Raw genomic sequence first — 8,345 nt, forward strand, 5'->3', positions numbered from 1 at the left:
TGAAATCTTAAATAAAATATGTATTTTTTAATCAAAAATATGTTAAAAAGAGTAATAAGATTCTTAAAAAAAATTTTAATAAACTTTAATAAAACTAACAAAAACAATTTTTAAAATTCAAGTTGTTTAAAAACAAATACTAGATCATACAATCAACCAAGTATTTGATTAGACATAGAACGTAAAAATATTTTATCCCAAACCAAAAATATTTTTTTAATAAACAGTTTAAATATAACATTAACTCTAAATTACTTTTCTAAAACATGTATTATATATTAATACTGTTTGAAAACAAACATTAAAACAATTAACCAAGTTTTTGATGACTAAAAAGTATATGCAGCATTTAATTCCATTGTCATTCCAAATAATTTTAAATTTCGTTAAAGTTATTTGGAAAGACAATGGAATTAAATTTTTGCTGCATATACTTTTTGGTAATCAAAAACTTGGCTGATTGTTCTAATATTTGTTTTCAATCAGTATTAATATACATATTTTAGAAAAGTTATTTAAATTTAATTTTATATTTAAACTATTTATTAAAAAAATATTTTGGATTTAGGATAAAATATTTTTGTGTTCTATGCATAATCAAGTATAATATTTAGCTAATTGTATAATCTAATATTTGTTTTTAGAGAACCTTAATTTTAAAAAAGTTTTTAAGTTTTCTTCTCTTAAAAAAATTTTTTTAAAGCTATTTTTTGGTATATTTTTGGGTTAAAAAATATATTTGATTTAAGAAGATATTCGACTATCGTCTCACGCAAACAAAAAGTGCTTCGACAATGGAGTAATTCCGCAATAAAAATATAATATATTTATAGATCTTTTATTGCTTTTTAAAATAAAAGATTTGTTCTTTTTCCAACGCAGATTTACGTTTCTTTTTTTTAAATTAATATAAAGAAAAAGAAAAAAGATAAACAATGCAAGAAGTTCAGTACTAAATGTGGAAAAAGAACAAGCTTACAAAATAGTATCAGACTTACCAACACTGATGAGCAACAGCGAAGTTGAAGCTGCATTAATCTGTAACATACAAATATATACAAGTTAATAATGATCAAAGCAATCAACATTCAAAAGACAATTATTACGCACATTTAATTTTTTATTTCTCCGTTAAACAATATTTAATAAAAAAAATTAAATTTTATCACAGAAATCTTCTTTTAAATAATCATAAATTCATAACATAAAATTTAATAAATATATAAAAATATAATTTTCTTTAATAATCTAAGAAGCTACTAGTTTACAAATTGTTACAATTTAAGTATACCAATACATTAATACATTATGAATATTTCATTAAATATTTTCATCATGGAATATTTAATGTATATCATACGTGATCTGATATACACTGCTAGTACTGAAAAAGTTTAGTATAATATAGACTATAAATTTTTAACCCTCTGAAGGTACCAAGTAGGATTTGAAGACTCCAGCAAATTTTCAATTTCGAATTATCGTTACACAATTAATGGAAAGAATTAGCTGCTCTTTCCAAAAAAAGTTGTTGATAGTGACAACTTACTTATTAAGTAACGTATTTTCTTATATTTCATATAATGACAGGTAAAAGTTGCAAACTCATATTCTGGAATGTTCAAAGAGAGTACTAGAATTTGTTCAGATTTTTTTTTAGAACCTAAACCACTATCAGCCAACGACCCTTGTGTCCAGAAAATCAGGGAAAACCAACCTGGTGTTCTCGGAGAATTAATATTGCATGAGCTGCATTCGAAAACATCATCTAAAAAAGTTCAAAGTATTTTTTAGAACTTATGGGATGAGAATTCTTAGAATATTTCAAAATTCACATGTACAGAAAATTCTAAGAGAAGATGTAGAGTATATCTGTGAGTATTTCTAAATATTTCTAAAGAATGTTTGATTCGTATAAGAATTATGAGAAAAATCTTCATCGGGATAGCCATGGCAATGGATATTGGAAAATGATACCCTGGTAAAAATGTTTTTCATAATTCTTATACGAATTAGAACATTTTTTAGAAATACTCACAGAAAGTCTACATCTTCTCTTAAAATTTTTCATACGTGTAAATTTTAAAATATTTGATGCAAATACGGAATGTGCAACGCAATCATTGCTTAGATGAACAATTATTAATACAGCAACCAATAAATAAACAATTATTTACTTGTGGTTGTTCCGCCGACGCCTAATATCCCGGATTTTCTTCTCGTCGACTGCGTCATTTTGCATTTTTCTAGGTTATAGTTTTTAGGCAGAGACGACAAGAGTTCGAAGCACACGAGAAACACGGAACGAGCATCCGTTGACGAAGGACACGTAATTCACTTTACGTTCGCAACGCTCTTGGAATTATCTCATCCTTGTTGTTATCGAATATTACACAAGGACAAACAACACTCGCGAACGTTACGAGCGTAAAGAAATGTGGCGACGAGCCGGCGCGAGACGTCACAACACATCGTGTCGTGTCTCGTAGCCCGAGACCGAGAACCGACTAAATGAATGCCCGTATAGATACAACAAAATAACACACTTCCGTTTGAAAATAAAGTACTCGACGTAAGCAAGGTATCTGCTCGAGGGAAAATGCGCATGCATGAAAACTTGGCTTCGACTAATGCGACCGAACACACGATGCCCGCACAAGATGAGAGAATACGACGTTTCCGTACGACATTGTTACGTATCACACTTACGTGTCGCGATGAACGGAACCACACGTAGCACCCGTGATTGTATCCGCGCACAATTCACTCCCGAAACACGAGAAGTACGTACGGCATGATTGTTTAACCGGTCTGACGCGACAAAGCAGTTAAAGGTATGGCGGCGCATGGCGCCCACAGCTGAGAGTATACCGTACTACTACTACGCACTACGCTTGTTTGATGGCGGCGGTAGCGGCGGAGAGCGGAGACGGCTCGGCGCTCGGCGGCGACGGTTGCCGAGCGCCGGCGGGTACAGCCGAACGGTCGCGGCAGGTATATACGCACATACGCTAGTGCGGGGTCGTTCACTTTGCCGCTGACCGTGAAAGAAGATTGTTTACGTCGCGTTGTATACACTCTCGTACTCACTCACGTACTCACTCACGTACACTCACTTATTAAACCTACGTGCCGAATAATTATCAATGATTTATCATAAAGGTCTGTTTGAAAACATCTTTTAGAGTGAATAATTTCTAGGTATTAAAAATATCTTTTGAAATCGAAGTTTATTACACGAAACGGTGTCCATGTTAATGTTATTCGTAAAATCAATTTAGCCGTATGCTTCAATGTGTTTAAAATAACACGCAAATTAATGAATAAAATTTGAAAATGTGTCTAAACTATTGAAATAATTTGAAGCATTACATTAAATTATTCTCAATACTATGGTATTTCGTATCTCGTGATTGTGCGTTTCATATAAATGACTACGCGATTATTTTCTAAATTTATTTTCTAAATTGAAGTATTTCAAGATGATCATAAATAAGTCAGCTTGCTCGGCCTCGATACGGCGACTGTGCATTAATAACAAGTGTGCGCCTCAACAATGATCTATACCATTGTCTCGCCTGCGTCATGTCTCTCTATGAACTCTATCTGTGTATATTGTAGACGTATGCCGAATAATTATCAGTATACAAAAATCAGTGTATATTGTAGACGTATGTTGAGTAATTATCAGTTTATAATAAAATTCTATTTTTAACAAAATCTTTCGGGATAAATAATTTCTAATAAAAATACCTTTCGAAATCAAAATTTATTACACGAAACGGTACCTTCGTTAACATCATTTGTGAAATTATCTTCGCGATATGCTTCGATGTGATCGAATGTTTAAAGTGACACACGAATCAATGAGTAAAATTTAAAAATGCGTAAAATGTTAAAACGTTCAATATCAAATTGTTCTCAATACTATTTCGTGTCTCGTAATTGCGCGTTTCGTACAAGAGACCATGCGATTATTATTCTCTGACAAAAATTCTTTTATTTTGTTTAATAAAACATCTCACGTTAATTATAAATCGGCCAGCACAGCAGCCATTATATGTGTGTAGGTATCACATGCACTTCAACTGACAGACTTTTCCGCTGCTTGTTTTGTCTGTAACGCATCTCACTTCGAACTCATCTGCCTATGTTCACGTGCTGAACAATTATCGGTATGTGAGTGATACGTTTCTATAAAAAAAATTTTCCGCAATAATTAATTTTCATTAAATAAATTTTTTGGAATCGAAGTTTTACACGATTTAATATCTATGTTAAACATTATTCATAATATCTGTTTTACGATGTATTTTGATGTGATTCGAAAATTCAGAGTCTCAGTGAAGTGTTAAAATGTAAAAACGGTATACCAATTGTTCTTAATAATATTTCAAGTCTTTTGATTGCGCGTTTCATACAAATTATGATCATTACATCACTATATTCTAAAAAAATATATTTTCCTATTATTTATTTATTATAATTACTAAAACTTATTCATCTTGCGATATAAAAATTTAACATGCATAAAGTTGGAAATCAATTGCATAAATTTTCTCTTGATTGAACGAAGTAGATTTCATTCTTCCAATAAACATCAAAAATAATTTACAACGATATACATTTTATTGAAACTGCTTCGAATTACACGATATATGTACGGACTATACCAACAATAAGTAAATTTATTTTCTAAAGATCTGTATTTCAAGATAATAACAAATTGGTGCGGCGTATTTTGGGCATCGTACGTAAGTGACGAACGTGCGTGATTACGTAGTATTTCCTGAATGACGTATTACCATTCCTGAATAACGTACAATCCTTTTTTGCAAATAGTTGCAAATAGTTTGACTATTATTAATGACTTTTGGAATACACGTCACATTTCTTTTGCACTATTTTTTTTCCGCACTTCAACTTAATCTTACTCTGAATTAAAGTGCACATTGTCGGAACGAATAAATTATTTGATCAGTTTTAGGATTCAATATTTAAAGACAATTGCTATTAAGATTTTAAAACTTGCAATTTAACCTAAAGCCATTTAAGATGTGTTATTGTTATTAATTCGTGGTATGTTGAAGAAAGTATTTGGCATTTATCTAACGTCAAATGGTTTATATCAGCGAATGATGTGCTGGTATATGGCTCTCTATGTAATCATTATTTTTCAAAGCTATCGCATAGTTTTTTGCTGACGATAATCCCCTCAACGGGTACAATTTGGCGCTTTTGGGATAACTCAGTACCCTGAAGGTTTAAAAACCTAAAGACAAGGAAACAAACTGTGTAAAAAGAACACAAAAAAACACAGCAGTGCCACAAGTCGCTTAATGGCTCCAATATGGCAAATTGGAGGTGGTCTAGTACTCAGAAGATGTGAAAACTTAACGAGGAAAAACAATTTAAACACAACAGTGCGAAACACAACGAATCGTTCAATGACTCTTATGTGGCTTTAAATTGCCGACATATAAGTGAATCGTCGCGCCGTATTTTTGGGAGTGCAAAGTAACAACGCAAATAATTAGCGTTTTGATTATTTCTAATTCAGGAGTGCCATATAAAGGATCATACAATTTTAATTAATTAATATATAAACGCATTCTTTTCACGTTCTTGGCTGCAATTGCTAATCTCGGTTGTCCTTTAAGTATGCTAGGTGAACAAACGCGTTCGTACCAGGAGTCGAATTAATCTTTATAGTAGATATTATAGTATTTCTACTATCAGTTCCTATGGGATCCATCCATGACGTCTAGTTCAGTGTCTTGAAAGAGATTTCCGTTACAGATCTGAAATTAAATCTTAATCTTAATGGTTCCCGGAAGGGAATCATTTCATTTTCGCATTGAATCAATGATGATTAATATTTGTGTTTTACAGCCGAACTGCGAAGTAAATTAAAAAAAGATATGTATTCTGAAAAATTTTCTTTTATTAGATGTTCTCCCATTTTAGTATTAAACAATTTCAGTTTTATTGTAAAGAATAATAATACTAAATAATAGTGTGAATATGTGTATAAATAAAACGATTGTTTATGGATATCAATTATTAATTAAATTCAATTTACAATCTATTTGTGCCTGTTTTAAAATGATTACAAATATACATCTTTCAACTTTATTTTCTAACCTTTAGATTTATTTTAGAAACTATTTCTAGGTATTGGAGCTCCTGCAATTATATATCAAAATTTTTTAATTAAATTTAGACTTTGTTGGTACGAACGCATTTGTTCATCTGAGGGACAACCAAAATAACGATTGCACCCAAAAACGTGAAATACATTTTGAAATTAAAAATGTGTGAACACTTAACAAATTTAAAACAAGTCGAATAGGTATCCTAATAATAACAATTAGATATTGATAACTTAAATTACCTACATACTATAATATAATATTTAAATAATTTTTTATAAATACTTGTTTAAACTTAATAGTACAATATACAGAAAAAAATTTGATAAGTATTATTAAATATATGATTTATATTTTTATAGAAATTTCTCTGTTGTCGGTTTTGATTTGCCTCAAACAGTTAGTACTCAACATAAATGTATATGATCTATTAATTGTAAAACGTTCGAGAAAGACTAAGTAAACCGGAATGTCGTATAATTATTTTGTTAAATCATTTTATGAAGTAAATTACATATTATGTAACCAACCTTACATATTTTCACTTGGTTATTAATCTTGATTAAAATATTTGTGAATTGTTATTGCTAAGTAATTAACCAATCATATAACATATCATATAAAACTAATATACATTTACATATTAATTTTATTTGCTATATATATAATACGTACACTTCAAAAGATAAAATCAATTGAGCGAAAAAAATATCGTCTCCGTTAAAAATCTCCGTAAAAATGTAAGTTATAAGCGTATTCTAACTGATGTTATTGACCAACTTTGATCATGAGACTTCATGAATATTATTGTTATGTTGACATTTTTATATAAAATTTTTTATATAATTTTTAAAATACTGTATGCATAAATTTCGTCTATTTATAAGTGTTAGATTTATTATTTTATTTTAAAGATGTTTTATTTTTGAATATACATATATGAATTATTTTTTAATTAAATGTAAAATATAATGTGTTTTTAAAATAAATTTTATAAAAACTTCAGGTATTTTCGTTATCTTATCAAGCATCAGATATGATATGCAGCGGCCGATAAGACCAGATTATTTTGATCTTTACTTTGATAACTTATTTACTTTAAAATTTTATTTATATATTTCCTGTATCTATTCCATTTAATATAATTTACCAAATTTTCATAATTTTAATAAAATGTTTAAAAATTGATGTGCAGGTGATAAAAAGCACACTGTTCATTTTTATGTGATATCTATCTTAAAAAGGTATCGTATCTATCGAGTGAGAGTAAATTACCGATACTAAGTATTAACACTTGACAACATGCAATATTTTTTTGTATTATTTTTTATTTTTATACGCTTTACATCAATGTTGTTTATTTGTTATCTTCTCTAAACCCTTGCCAAAAATTTCTTAAAATAAAATTCTTTATTTTAAAAATAATCTATTATTTGTAATAATTTTATAATTGTGAAAAGATGTAATTGTAAATTTAACAAAGTTACTAAAAATAAAACTTCTCTTTTTACTTTCAATATTAATTTAAAAACGGAAAATTAAAAAAAAATTTGGCAGTAAGCTATACTTCGCTATACTTATTTCAACTGTTTTAACGAAAGAAATAGCTCTTCAAATTTCTTTGTCTGATTTCTTTATTTCTCAGATAATATTTTTTTATTTTAAACTTCTATCATCTTACACTGCGTATAATATTATAAAATTTTTGATTGAGCTTATAAACTTAAAATTGTAAAAAATAGAAGCAATGTAATACTGAAATAAATAAAATGTTCGTAATAACTTTGACTTACATTGAAATTTCTAAAGAAGAACCTCTTCCTGCAAAGTTTTAAAAATTTGTCAAGTTTAAAATATATAATCTGCAAATCTATCAACATAAATTTTATTTTATGTAATATAATAAATTAAAAGAATATATATTCAGTTTAATTCAATCGTTTTCAAAAATTGGAATACAATCGCACCTACTACTTGCCTTCTTTATTAAATATACTTGAATGTAACTACTAAATTTTTATCTTGTTTAAATATTCGCGCTCAATTCGAGTCGAATTGCTAAACTTGAGACCGCAAATTGTTTGGCGACTTTCCAGTTTTGTTTCTCATGCAATCGTCGCTATTAATCTTAAGAGCGACACGTCATAGCAGCGGGAAGCGGCTAATCGCGCTCATATAGTAGGATAAATAGTC

Source organism: Solenopsis invicta, chromosome 1 (genome assembly GCF_016802725.1).
Source record: "Solenopsis invicta isolate M01_SB chromosome 1, UNIL_Sinv_3.0, whole genome shotgun sequence".
Taxonomy (NCBI): domain Eukaryota; kingdom Metazoa; phylum Arthropoda; class Insecta; order Hymenoptera; family Formicidae; genus Solenopsis; species Solenopsis invicta.